This window comes from Aulonocara sp. 'chitande type north' Nkhata Bay, linkage group LG3 (genome assembly GCF_057382095.1).
Source record: "Aulonocara sp. 'chitande type north' Nkhata Bay isolate Kocher_YH1m ecotype deep benthic linkage group LG3, A_spYH_male_GT1.1, whole genome shotgun sequence".
In the NCBI taxonomy this organism is placed as follows: Eukaryota; Metazoa; Chordata; class Actinopteri; order Cichliformes; family Cichlidae; genus Aulonocara; species Aulonocara sp. 'chitande type north' Nkhata Bay.
In genome coordinates, this window is record NC_141346.1 from 27,741,731 (window position 1) to 27,754,855 (window position 13,125).

The following is a 13,125-nucleotide window of genomic DNA, read 5'->3' on the forward strand; positions in this document are numbered from 1 at the left end:
CCACTGGGTAGGCTCTTCAATTTTTGTAATCACCTCCATTTTTTCCATTCTGTCCAGTTCTACTTTGAGTTTTTCTCTCAAAGTGACAGGGGCCCCTGTCCCCTTCTGGCTGCCTCTGCCTCAATTTTATCCCACAACTTAGACATTCACATTATTCACACTCTCATTACACATACATATAGGATCTTGGGGGTGGGCACAATCACGGAGTCCAAATCACCATCAGGGTGTATACCTCACCCCTGACGTCGTTGCCCACCTCTCAATTTTAAATACACTTAGTCATTGAGGGCTAGCAGGAGGGACTATGCGCTTACCTGCTGCTCCTTGGCAGGTAGCTCCATGCCCTCCTGGGTTTTAATTGCACCTTAGAACAAATATGCATCAACACTACAATGAGCGGGTGGAGGGAGGTTTGGAGTCTTCTCCCACCCCCATTCTCTGCGGCCTGCTGGAGCGGGAGGGCTAGTAGGAGGAGTTGGCCATCCGACTGCGGTCTGGGGTGTGGGGCCTCCCTGCTGCTGCGGAGTCGGGGTGGTCTGCCTCTCCCCACCGCAGGGAAAAGGGTAACACCACCTGGGTCTGGGTGCAATTCCCCCCTCCAGGGGCAAGGGTACCTAGACCCGGTTTGTAGAGTACGCTTGGGGAGTGTGATCGTGTGTACAGCGTCTCTTTATGTCTGTCTCCACGTTGGTTGAGTGTGGAGTGAGTGCGTATGAGAGCATGAGGGTGGGAATGGATGTTTGTGTCTGTGTGTGCCTGTATGTCTGTGTCTATATGTCAGGTTGGGTATCAGACGCCACCTCTCTGGGGACACCTCAGGCCCTCCAAGGTTTGGAGGCCTATCTCCACCCACCACCACTTCCCCTGCCGGTGGCGGACTCCCTCAGGTGTCGGTGTGTTGGTGGTTCTTTGTGTCTGGGGGTGGGCGTCCGGGTACACACCGGCTCACTCCTTGGCGGCCGCTTGTCGGGGCCTGGGGCTCGCTCGGGCCCCTTTGGAGGTGGGGTGCCCCCGGCCTCTCGGCCTGGGGCTCGGTCACTCAGGCACAGCTGGGGGCCGGCGGAGCTCACGGGCGCGTCACTGCAACTCCCCCTGACTTCTGCTCCGCGGCTGCTGGGCGAGCCCTCATCTGGGACTCTCCTCAGCTCTTACTGGAACAGTGGCGCGGCTGCCCCTCTGTTGGTCTTCCATGGTCTCTTGTGTTCTGGGGGCCTCTGGATGTCTGGAGTTTTGATCTCCTCCATACCCGCTTCACACCCTGGAGGACGGGGCTGTGGCCCCCCCACACTCCCTAGCAGATCATTACATGGAGAAACCTTTGGAATGTAAGCATGCTGATCCACACAGGTATGCACACATGGGTATTCACAGACGCGGACTAAAGCTTTCTTGGCTGCTGCCTCAAAGCACACTGTGCGCTGTCTATCTTGCGTGCTGCACAATATCGTTTATTATTTAGTAAATATTGATATCTATGACTAGCTAGTTTATTGTGATGGTGCTTTGTTTTCTCTATTATTATGTTGCTCTTTGTTGTTTGCTGTCTCCTCTGTTTGTTTTTTTTTGTTTGTTTGTTTGTTTTTTTCTCCATACAGGTGACCCAGGAGTTCTTTTTTTTTCTCTCTCTCTTCCCCCCCCTTCTCACCGTCTCTTCTCCCCTTTGGTTTTCTTTCTTTCTCTCCCCCTCTTTCTCTCATTCATTCCCCCTATCCTATTTATTAAAAAAAAAAAAAAAGAAAAAAAAAAAAAGTGACAGGGATTTTTCTTGGTGGATGAACTTTTGGTGCCACACTCTCATTAATTTGAATGGTATGTTCTCCCTCAAGGCAACCTATCCCCTCAAACACATCAGCAAATTCTTTGAAGATGTCCATTTCATCACTTTTATTCAGTGCCATCACTCTCTTGATGAGTCCCATTTCTTCACATGTTTGAATTCCCAGAATTGGCTTGGTTTCTGATTTTACGACAATGAACTCCAAAGCAAAACTTTTCTTTTTGTATTTCACTGCCCAAATGCACTTTCCTTTAACTGCTATTTTGTCTCCGGTGTATGTTGACAACCTGACATTTGTGGGTTTAAGCATTTGTTTATTTCCTATTCTTCGTAGTAGACTGTAGGGAACCACATTGGCTTGTGCACCAGTATCAAGTTTGAATTTCACAGCTTTGTGGCCAACTTTTATTTCTACAGTCCATTCATCTGTTCGTGTCTGTGTTTTTGCATTTACAGCCCCAATGAACAGACTTGCCTGCTGATCCGTGGCTTCATCGGCGACAGCGTGCACTTTTCTCGATCTACACATTCTGGCAAAGTGATTCATTTTCCCGCAGTTCTTACACTCTTTGCCATAAGCAGGGCATTGGCGTGATGCATGCTTAGTTCCACATCGTTTGCAAACGTGCTTGCTTGGTCTTTGTCGTTCGGTTTCATCTTACTTTGTCTGTCTTTTTTACATGTCTGCTTATGTCTCACTGCATCTACGTCTTTACTTTCATGTGCAGAGACTTGAGCATTGTGATCCTCCTCATGCATTTGCTTGATTTGAGCTTTTGTGGTCTCAGCTGCAATGCAAAGCTGAACTACTTTTTCGAGAGTAATATCATCTTCTCTTAACAACCTTTCTCTCATTGCATCCGATGTAATTCCACACACTACGCGATCTCTGATGAGGGATTCTTGCAGTTGTCCAAATTCACATGACTTGGCCCTTAGCTTTAGCTCCGTGATGTACTGGCTAATTGGCATATCCCCTTGCACACACGTGAAAAACTTGTACCTTTCATAGGTTATGTTCTTCTTTGGGCTACAGTATTCCTCAAATTTCTCCATTATTTTCGTCAGCTTATGCTCATCACCATTTTCCGCAAACGTGAAGGTATTATACACTTCAACCGCTTCCTCTTCAGCAACGTGAAGAAATACCTCGTGTGGCTTGCTAGCACCTCCTGTAGCTGCTAGATACAGCTCTAACCGTTGCCGAAACCGTCTCCAATTTTCCGAGAGGTTCCCTTGCAGCAAATCAAGTCCAGCTGGCGGCTTAAGCCCTTCCATGTGTGCGACACTCTTCTATAGCCTTATCAGTTCACTTCTGACACCATGTTATGATTTTGCTTCAGGGAGCAGACATGACACCGTCTTAGGTTTTAGCCATCACTTTTTTTATTATCCCTCTACCACCCTCCGGTGGCTTCCACATGAACTGCACCTTAACACTAGCATCCCCAGGCTTCTACCTTTCTACCTATAAAACCCGAGAGCAGTCAAATGCTGGAGTCATTCATATGTATATTAGGTCGTTACCTAGGAATTCTGGAGGGAGGGGAGTGGGGGTGAGTGATTGAGGGATTGAGGGGGGGGGGGGGAGCTGCTAAAAGCTGTGAACTTCCTTTTGTGTTTCATCTTGATGCATTCTCAATCATCCAGGGAAATAAATCTCCAAAAGTCACCAACTTGGAGTGTTTCAGTTTGCCATCTTGGGGAGAAATCAACACACATGGGTGTATGTCCTTTGTTGCTGACATTTATGGATAAAAACAGTACAAAAAACCAACCATTTGTACACATATTTACAAATAATTCAACATTGTCAGCAATCACTCACAATCCTGGCACTGCCACGGTATCTGTCGTCTGCATTTACCACATGTGTACCTGTAGCAGTGAACACATCGCACAGTGGCCTGATTTTTTTTGCATCTGTGTTTGACCTGACACGTGGCCCTTTTTCCAGGGCTCGGTGTGGAGGGTTCTGCCCGAAGCAACTGATCTTTTCTTGCCTTCTTCGCAGCTACATGAGAGTGAGCCAACTCTGTTGCAAGCGCCACCAGGAAGTCCACCCGTCTTTCCTTCGTCCCGGTGCATGCTTGATACAGCACATGTGCATTCAGTGCTGCCATGTCAATCATGTTATAAAACACGGCGACTGGCCAGCGCCGTGTTCCTTTGCGGACAGTGTACTCCCGAACCATCTGGTCCATCACATCCACGCCACACTTTGTTTTGTTGTAAAGGGTGACAGTGTTTGGCTTTCTTTTGGTGGTGTTATCAGTCTGAACCACGCTGTGCATGCTGCTAAGAATATAGACTGTCTTCTTCCGTTTGGCCGCATACGCCGTCAGCGTGGCAGCAGAGGTTGAAAACACCTAAGAAATAAGATAAATTGTTATTTTCATAGCCCTTTTACACACAATGAAACACATAAACATAGAACCACAAAAGACCTGCAACATACCTGAGTGGTGAATTCATTGCGATCTGTCTGTCTAGTGGATTGAGGAATTTCCCTGCGAATCTTGTTGACTGTGCCGAGGATGGTGGTTTTCCGTCCAAGAAGTTTTTGCGCAAGTGAAAGCGATGTGAAAAAATTGTCCGTGGTAACATTTCTGCCCTTGTCTAGGAATGGTTCCATCAGCCTCATTACTACATTTTCAGAAAGTCTCTCCCCGGTGGGACGACTGGGGTCCTTGCCAAGATATGGGAAGACATTGCAAATGTACTTGGATTTTAGGTCGCAAGCCACCCAAAACTTGATCCCAAACTTGTCCGGCTTACTTGCAATATACTGCAGGAAACAGCAACGAGTCTTTGATGGGAAAAGCTGTTCATCAATGGTGATATGCAGACCAGGGTTGTAGCACGTGATGCAGTTGGTGACAAATGATCCCCACACACTGGAAATTGCAGCGAACTTGTCAGTCTTTGCTCGATCACAGCGGGTGGACTTGTCATCAAAGCGTAGGTGTTGCATGATGTTTTGGAAGCGGTTTTGTGCCATAATTCCAATGATCTGTGGGTTTCCCAGGTTTGCTGACCAGCAGTCATTTACCGATGGAAGCCTGCAAACCCCCCGCAAGATCACAATTGCAATAAATGCCATTAGTTCAGGGAGGTCCATGAACCAATGAACATCCTCCGTTTCCCGTGCATGTTGAATAGTCCATTCTTGAATGCTACGAAGCATGTCAAGAGTGACGAAGCACAGGAAGCTCTGAAGGCGAGTCGAGATACTTCTCCTGGCCTTAGCCGTTGGCTCTCCATCTGCAGCGTACGCTTCTATTGGGGTGAAAGGGAGACAGGTCCCCACATGTTCTTCACGCCACACTGTGCCATCTTTCGCTGTCTCAGTCCCCAAACAAGGTCTCTTTTTCGGTGGAGAAGCAGTCTCCTCATCTGCAGTGTGAACAAATTCAAATTGTGAGCAAAATGGGAAAATGGGAAAATGGGAAAATCACAAATGCATGCATAGATGCTAATTATAATTCCAGTATCTCCTCCTCTGTATCAGAATAATGTCTGAAATATCTTACTTACTAACTACATCCACTTACTTGTTTGAAATGAAAAAGGAAATAACATGAAATGAAACTAACCGGAAGACTGATCAGACAGCTCTGAGTCCGAATCCGGCTGAACTGCTAGGTCTTCTCCATCCGAGTCACAAGGGTCGACCTCCGTCAGGATCATTTCCAAGGCTTGCTGAGTGGTGAGTCTTCTCTGCATTTTCTTTCCTTGGAGAGGAGACGATTCTTCAGGGCGATGAATTTTCTTTCCTTGGAGAGGAGACGATTCTTCAGGGCGATGAATTTTCTTTCCTTGGAGAGGAGACGATTCTTCAGGGCGATGTTTTATAACATGATTGACATGGCAGCACTGAATGCACATGTGCTGTATCAAGCATGCACCGGGACGAAGGAAAGACGGGTGGACTTCCTGGTGGCGCTTGCAACAGAGTTGGCTCACTCTCATGTAGCTGCGAAGAAGGCAAGAAAAGATCAGTTGCTTCGGGCAGAACCCTCCACACCGAGCCCTGGAAAAAGGGCCACGTGTCAGGTCAAACACAGATGCAAAAAAAATCAGGCCACTGTGCGATGTGTTCACTGCTACAGGTACACATGTGGTAAATGCAGACGACAGATACCGTGGCAGTGCCAGGATTGCGAGTGATTGCTGACAATGTTGAATTATTTGTAAATATGTGTACAAATGGTTGGTTTTTTGTACTGTTTTTATCAATAAATGTCAGCAACAAAGGACATACACCCATGTGTGTTGATTTCTCCCCAAGATGGCAAACTGAAACACTCCAAGTTGGTGACTTTTGGAGATTTATTTCCCTGGATGATTGAGAATGCATCAAGATGAAACACAAAAGGAAGTTCACAGCTTTTAGCAGCTCCCCCCCCCCCCCCCCCCCCCCCTCAATCACTCAAACCCCCACTCCCCTCCCTCCAGAATTCCTAGGTAACGACCTAATATACATATGAACGACTCCAGCATTTGACTGACTGCTCTCCGGCTTTTAAAGGTAGAAACGCAAAATGATGACTCCGCGGGGGTCTAAGGTAGAAAACCAAAATGACTGCTCTCCGGGGGTCTAATTAAACAACAACTGTTCACTCATATCATGACACAGACCATTTTCTACCCACACAGAGCATTTCTGACAGGCTGGCGTTGCTTATGCATAAGAGAAAAGCAACAATACAACGCGGTTCTCTGCTCCAAGACATCGCGGGTCCTTTCACACAGTAAGCATGTGTGTTATAGCCGGCGCTTCATAAATGTCTGTTTGGCAGCGCAGATTATTCAAACTGTTTTAAAAACATGACTCATTTGTTGTCCAAAAAACATTTCCTCTAAATTTGCAAAGTTACTGATTTAAAAATATATATTTTCGAATTTTTAGCTGGATGTCAAACATATGATAGACTCTTGAGCATATTTATATAGCAAAATTCACATTGTTATAACCATAAAAGATGCCCAACTGTGCACCAATGCACTCTATTGCAAGCTTTTAAACTGTATGCTGATAAGTGCATGAAGTATACCTTTACCTCAGTGGCGTCGTTAGGCCTATTTTAGGGGTGCTGAAGCCTCCCTGAAATATTCTTATCTGGCTAAATAATTTGGTGAGTTTTTTTCTTTTTTAGTTTTTTTTTTTTTTAACTCTGTTGGTCTCTTTCACTTTATACTGTTAAGGTAGCGTCGGTGCTTCGTTATCCAATCCGTTCCAGTTGTTCACAGGGGACGTCCACATTACTGAAAATCCAGTCCTCGTTTTAACTGCTACTTTACACTCCTCTCGTTTACACCTGCGGACACACTAGCGTACATGCTGCAAACAGCAAGAAATCATGGATATACGCAAGTTTTTCAAGAAAGTAAGTCTTCATCACTGGCTGGTAGTAACAATTAGTTAGCTCCAGCTAACAGCAGAGAGTCCCATGTAATTAATGAACCAGGTGCTCCCCATTTTGATAAATAAAAACCTGTTAAATTGTTAGCATAATGTTAATTTCTGTCACTCGTTTTAGCTCTAAAAAAATTGAGCTGAGCTCATTCAGGTATGGTTATCATCAGTGGAAATAATAATAATCACTCCTCCATCCCCATTAACCTGTAGGAGTCAGGGCAGAGGAGCACAGAGAGGGAGAGGGGAGAGACCTCTACTGGAGAGGTGAGTCAAAGATTTCACAGGATGGAGTCATTTGTGATGCAGCCAGTCTGATTGGAATTTTATGGAACTCTGAATATGAAATATGAAACATTTCAGTCACGGTACAACATATAAGACCTGTTTAACTTGAGCTTTTATTTAGGAGAGTCAAGGTTAGAAAGTGGAGAGAGCAAAGATATATATAAGTCAAATTAGCCTGACTCACATATTTTTGAGGGTTCTATTTTAATATTACTTCAATTCAAGTAATTTAGTAATATTTTTCAGGGCTTTAAATTGCAACCATTTTAGTCACATGTGTGCTCAAAATGTAATGTTTGTAACTTCAAAATATTTGGGAGCAACAAATTATTGTGGCGTGTGAGCAGAAGTCATGATATTAGCAATTTACATTACAAGTCAGTATGTTTTAATGTATCTTGAAGGGTGAGGCAGAAGGGGAGGCTGAGGGAGAAAAAGGTCAACAGGCAAGTTCAAGTCAGAGAGAGCAAGGAGACAGAGGAGCTGCAGCAAATAGATAGAGAGGCAGAGGAAGATCAAGTTATTACAGAGAGAGGAGAGCAAACAGGCCAAGAGAGGGAAAATGATGAAGCAGCTGCAGCAACTCATTCTACTCCAGGGTTTGATTTAGGTGACAAAGACACAGGGCCCAGACAGGTGAAGCTGAAGAGCTATCCACATGATACTTTTGGTACACAGAAGCAAGCATTTAACCACAGCTGGTTTGAAAAGCACAACTGGTTAGAATATTCAGTCAACCAGAATGCAGCTTTCTGCTTCCCATGTAGAGTGTTTGGCAAAAAACATCAAACATGATAGTTTGGTCAGTAGTGGTTACAAGAACTGGAAGAAAGCTTTAGTCATCTTTGGCAAGCATGAGACGGCTCAAACACATAAGGACAGTGTTGTTACATTGAAAAGCTACCAGGGAACTAGCAAACAAGGAAACGTTGCACAGGTGATAGCAACTGCAAATGTGAGTGAGATAGTCGCTTTTGAAGGAGTTTGATCCTTTTCTTCAAAACATAATCCCCCATCAAATGCACAGTATATCTCACCAACATCCCAGAATGACATGATTGACTGTTGTGCCCAGGAAGTTACTAGTGTCATTGTATCTGAAATGACACAGTCTGAAGTCTATGCCATCATGGCAGATGAGGCAAGGGATAAAAAGGCAGAGCAGTTAGCTGTTTGTGTCAGGTACGTGTCAGAGGGGGCAGTGAAGGAGCGTTTCCTTGCACTTGCAGAGATAAAATCATTTGATGCCCAGTCCATTGCAAATGAGATTCAGCAGCAGATACAAAACAGTGGTCTTGCAGAGCTTAAGTGTGTAGCACAAACATATGATGGTGCAGCCGTTCTGAGTGGCTCCACCGGAGGTGTACAAGCACATTTTAGAAGGCTCCATCCTGAGCTCATCAACTCAACATTGTTATGCTCATCAACTCAACCTGGTTTTGTGCAATACTTGCAAGGCTGACCCAGAGGCTGTGGAGCTTTTCAGCTTGTTGGAGTGTGTGTATTCTTTCTTCAGCACCTCCCTAGGCAATCATCATAAGTTCATGGAGACTCAGGCAAAGCTTGGATTGACAAAAACTGAGCTGTGCAATTTTCAAACACTCGCTGGGCATGTCAGTTGCGATCAATCAGTGCAGTTCTTGAGACATTGCCTGCCATTTTGGAGTGCCTATCTGCAATTGGATCCCCCATAGCTGTTGGTCTCAGAGCAAAGCTCTACAAGTTCTCAGCAGACTATGCACTAGTGATGTTTCAGTCGATTCTGTCTGTAACCAAAGGACTCCACAAATTCCTGCAGAAAGAGACTTTAGACCTGGCAGAAGCTTTTATCTGCAAACAAGCTGTGTATGACACACTTAAGGGCAAACACTCAGATGCATTTGCTACAGAGTTGTATGAGAAAACCAAGGCCCTGTGTAACACCCACAGTATCCCTGAACCAGGTGCCAAGACAAGGCACAAACAGAGGAAAATGGAGGATTTTGTCCTGGAGGCAACTGTGGGTTCACGCACTGAATTGAACAACTCAGACACATTGAAAAGAGAGTTACTTTTCCCTTGTGTGGATCGGATGGTTGGCGAGCTTGATCAAAGATTTTGCAGTGTAGATGCAGGGCTGCTAAAAGGCGTCCAGGCATGCAGTCCTAAATCTGAGAACTTCTTGAGTGAACCACACTTGAATGAACTTGCAAAGCACTACAGACTTGACCTGAAAAAAGAGGAGATTCTGGTGAACAGAAACTTTCTTACCCGGAAAACAGAGGCTGGATGTCCACCCAAAAATATGTTGTCTGTGTACAACCTCCTTGATTCAGACATGTTTCCCTCTCTGAAGGCAACCATCCAAGTTGCCCTAACAGTGCCTGTCAGCAGCTGCTCGTGCGAAAGGTCCTTTAGTGCACTGCCTTGAAACTTACAGTGACGTGGACATCATGCAAAGACTGCCAGACTCTGTAATACTGCAAATGATCAGTGACTCAGGTTAACACTAAACTTTAAACGGCACCTCTGTGTCTCTGTGTGCTGAACATTTAGGATTGAGTCAGGCTGCATTGACTGTGGGACTTTAATGTGTTAAAAGCAGGTTGAAGACGGCTCAGAAACATTTGAAGATTAAAATTTAGCATTATGGCTGCTGGTGGTTTGTAAATCCTCTACTCAGCTGTATTTTTGTTACTAATTTATGTTTGTTGTTGTTTAACACAGATTTCAGAAGAGCAAATATGCTTAATAGTTTAACTAGATTTCATTTGTCAGTGTGGGACTGCTGAGTCACCTGAAGAACTCATTTCATTCATTCTCCACATGATGTTCATTTACAGAAATGTTTCACAGGAACTGATTTCTCCCAAAGGGTGAACTAGTGTGTTTCCATAGATTACCTCTGTATGAATGTACTTCTTAAATGAAGGCAAGTGTTTGTCCTTTTTTGTTCCTCAGGTACAGTACGTGATATCAAGGGCAGGCGGTCAACACTGGGGGTAGACAAGAAGCAGACGTCCTTCCAAGAGGGAGCTGCAGTGAGGTCAGAGGTCAGAATCTGAAACAGCTCAGGTTTATATTTTAGAGGTTATAAAAAATCAAAATGTATTTATAAAGAAACCTTTAAATAATAGTCATAATTATGATTATTATAAGAAATATCAAACATTTAAGTGGATTTTCTGTTACACATATCGTGTTAGCCCTGCAATAAACTGGCAGCCTGTCTTTGTCCTGTATCAGCTGGGATAGGCTTCGTCCTCCCGCAACCCTGAATTGGATACATTGTATTCCAATTATGTAATCTGATCATTTACAAACTCAAGGTATCTAATCAAAATGTAAGTAATAATTATAAAATGGGAAAGCAGAAATAAGTGTGACATAAATGTAAATGTGTGAGCTGACATAGAGGACAGCTACATGTAGTCTGAAAAACCTTTGTTGTCAAGTTTGCAGGTATATCAGCACGAGACATTCTTACATAGAAGAGACGTTAAAGTCTCTAACTCAGTGAAGCATTATTGGTCCCGTCTGTTTGGATAAATATAGTAAGTTGATGTTTGTGCATTTATTGACACATTTTCTTAAGTGCTTATCCAGCTCAGGATCACAGTGGAGCTGCAGCTGGATATGTTCACTAAATAAACCTTACAAAAGTTAACAATAAACCTGCATCCATGTACGTTGTTGTCCACAGGATGAGAAAATCAAACTGGAAGACTGTGGAACATGTTAATAAATGTTTGTGTGTTTATCCCTGTGTCTTTCACAGGAGGCGCTGGAAGGTTTCCCTAATAGTTCCTGGTGAATCAAAGCAGAACCATAAAGGTTGCTGGACTGCATGATGGCCTTACCCCTGAGCCGTCATCCTGTTAAAGGAGGAACCAGTTAGAAGCTGTTTTCAAAGTAGCTGAGCAGATTTCATCTCAAGTAAGCAATTAACTGTTTGTTCATCTGTTCTGCCACTTAAAGAGCATTTAAGGACATCTTTTGAGTGTCCAGTTGAATTAATTCTACTGGCTCTCATGGTCATTTGTTATTATAGACATATTTTTCATCTATTTAGTAATATCCGTCAGCTATAAAATGTAATATAAATATAAAAATATCTAAATATCTCCTGTCCTTTATGTTTTAATGATGTAAGTCTGTTTACATTAGCATTCCTCACATATCAATGAGATGCTGTACAGTACAATCCTACTGTCACAGCAGAGGGATAACGACGGCTATTCAACATCATTACACGACACATTCGAGCTGCATGATGCAGACAAAGTGACTAAATCATCTTTTTTGTGGTTTATTGTCTTCAAACCAGCAGACAAAGCCGATTGCAGAAGATGTCAGAGAAGAACTTCAGGCCGTGGACTGAAAAGGTATTTTTTTTCTTGTTATCAAAGACATTTGGAGTGGCAGCTTCTACAACTGGTTGTGCTGAAGTAAAGCTTACAGTCTAAGAAATCACAGTGTTGATATTCAGCACAAAGAGAAAAGCTCACTTGTTTGAATTTATTTACAATCATAGTTTTATAAATTCTGACTGTAAACAGATTTTACAGCTTTGATATTGTTTGACACTCAATATCAGGTGATGGGTTTAATCTAAAGGTTTCTGTGTCCCAATGAGCCATTTACACTGACCAGTGTTTCACTTTAACTGTAACACATTCATTATTTAGATTCAACAAAGAAATAACTGAATGTAAAAAATGGCAGCCCTCAGGCAGGTTTATAGAGATACATGCATGCATTATGAAATTTATGTATCCCAGATAATTGTTATTCATCTAGTCATGGCAGACCCACCTCTTCCTCCCAAGTTAACTGCAACCCAAAAGAACTAGTGGGGCTATTTACACACTCACAACCAGTGTGGGGTAAAAAGAGCCACCAAAAAGCTGTCAGCCACAGATGTGCTAGAAGAGTTAGAAACTCTACTTATGGAGAAGCTTTCTAAGTCTAACAGAGGACAGGTACTCCTGCCCAAATAACATGATATAACCCCACATACAGCCCAGCCATAAAGTGAACCAAGTCATTTAGTTAAAGACAGCATGGGACCAAATGCATGTAACCAGCCTGCATCAACCTGACATTTCTTCCTCCTGAATTAAATGAATGAATGGATGAAAGTTAAATGACTACAAACCTAAAGCCACTAGTTCCCACACTGGAGCTCCCTGACACTGTGTGTTAACCGCATTTAGCTTGTATCAACAGTTGTAACAGGCTAAGCCACCTGAGACACTGCATTGAATGATTGTTCCTGTCTTAATGATTTCAGCTGACTGGTTTCAGCTCAGATGTTCTGCTTTTTCCTTTCAGTAGATCAAAGCAGCTCGTGCTCCTTCTGCTTCCAATTTAGAAGAAGAAGAAGGCGAAGGCTTCAGCGAAGTGGCGTTCATGGTCTCAGTGAACAGTCACGGTCACACACTGCATGTGGTTTTAAAAGCAACATGTCTGTTCACCACAACAATGGAGATGTGTAATATTAGTGCAGCTACGGTTTGTTTTTGAACATCAGTTCTGTTTTCTACTTTGATCACTTAGACCAAAAAAGTGTTGTTTTCAGATTATTTCTTTTAAATCTATAAAGCACCTGTTCATTTTTTATTACAATTAGTTTCACATGAATGTTAGTGTTTCCTTT